The 1,715-nt window shown below is 53.4% G+C and overlaps 1 protein-coding gene across 1 annotated transcript in view; it reads left to right on the top strand.

Annotated features, from left to right (window-relative positions):
• The window catches only part of TRAPPC9 (trafficking protein particle complex subunit 9), a 637,992-nt gene that overhangs the window by 104,606 nt on the left and 531,671 nt on the right, over window positions 1–1,715 (top strand). The gene's annotated exons all lie outside the window — the stretch shown is intronic.

The following is a 1,715-nucleotide window of genomic DNA, read 5'->3' on the forward strand; positions in this document are numbered from 1 at the left end:
TGTAGGTGTGGTGTCCACGCCCACCTGCTGCCCGTGCTCCACTCCTGGTCCTACACTCACTCTGCCTCGTCTGCCTCGCCTGGGGCCTCTCTCTCGCACGTCTTCCTCCCTCAGCTGGACCTTGCTCTTCCCTTCCCCTCGTCGCTGTCACCAGGCCACTCCTGCCGGTCTGCACTCCTTGAGCGCCTCATGGGTCCTCACCTGAGAGCAGGCACATCTAGGATTGGTCCCCGCCCTCCGTGTTCACGGGTGTGATCAGGCAGGCACTCGCCTGCTGAATCGTCAAGGCCTGTCTCTCCTTGAGACCTCCACCCTGCACCTGCTCTGCTGCCCCGCCTCCAGCGCCAGGGGCTGCACTTTGCAGAGTTGGCACTGAGCCGTACAGGCCGTCCCTGGGTTATGAACATCCGACTTACGGACAGCTCCTACTTGCCCTTTAAATGGGGCTTTGAACCGACTGGAAGCGGTTCTGTCCTGGCCAACGAAGTGAAGCAGGAGCAGTCCTGACTTTTCACGATTTGGGTAATTTGTCCTGGTTCCCAGACGGGAAAAATTACAGGTGGAAGTCCAGGCATGGGAGACTTGGAAGAGGCTTGGCGAGCCCTTTCAGGAGCCGGATGTGGGAGACTGGATTATTGGCAGGACTGTGGACAGCCACGTGCTTTCAGATAGTGTACTTGGCCGCCATCTTTGAGCAGGGCAGCGCTGTTTTGACTCAGACTCCATTTTATGTTTATGTAAATTTCCCATCACTGTGAAATGACCGAACCAGTCCCTATTTGCAGTCAATTCATCATCACAATCACCTCCACTGGCTGCCTGGTCAGCTTTGAATCACTGAAGAGGCTTCGAGCCTCTCCTTGCACTAGAGTGAGGCTGAAGAAGAACCGTACATGCCTGTTCCGACCGATCTACGAATCCTGGAAGACTCAGTTAGGAATGGACAGTGTAACCTGGGGACTGCCTGTGACAGGTTGTCAGGGCTCCCATAGGTGACCACGTGTGACTGGTGTCCTTCTAGCTCTTGATTTAATTGTGATTGCTTTGAGGACAATTGCTTTGACTCGAGTTTTTAGCATTTTTCAAAAGCACCTTTTTCTTGTAATCCAAAGAGTGCTTACCTGCCTGCCTGCTTATATGTCTATCTGTCTGCCTATATTTTTGTTGTGCTGTTGGGGTTTGTATTTCTCAAGGGTATGAGTCCTATCTCCCTTTTGGGTGCCCTTCAATTTACACAGAATGTAGGAAGCATTGGGTGTTTGTTAGATGATTGGACTTAGGTATGGGATGTGTAGTTGGGATGATCCAGTCCACCCTGATGAGCCTGGCTTCCCCATGTCAGACACCCGGGCCTTTGTCCTGTTTCCACGGACACAGGAGAGTACCTAGCTCCTCATGTCTGCATGGGTGTCCACGTGATGGCAAAAGCTCCTTGCTGCCACTGGAAGAGCAAAATAAAAGGACACATGGGGATGCTCAGTTGTCGTGTAGAGTTTTCCTTCCCTTTTTGTGGATGCCATTCACTGACCATCTGCAAAAACGCCCCAGTGCCTGTGAGTGGAGGCCAGTGCGTGTGCGCCATCTCTTTGAGCTTCATGGGGGGACTCAGGGTCGTGAGTTGAGGCCAGTGTGTGCCTTCTGTCTCCTGGAGCTTCACGGGGGACTCAGGGTCGTGAGTGGAGGCCAGTGTGTGCCTTCTGTCTCCTGGAGCTTCA

This window comes from Orycteropus afer, unplaced genomic scaffold (assembly GCF_000298275.1).
Source record: "Orycteropus afer afer isolate SDZICR_OR568_19922 unplaced genomic scaffold, OryAfe1.0 scaffold00069, whole genome shotgun sequence".
Taxonomy (NCBI): domain Eukaryota; kingdom Metazoa; phylum Chordata; class Mammalia; order Tubulidentata; family Orycteropodidae; genus Orycteropus; species Orycteropus afer.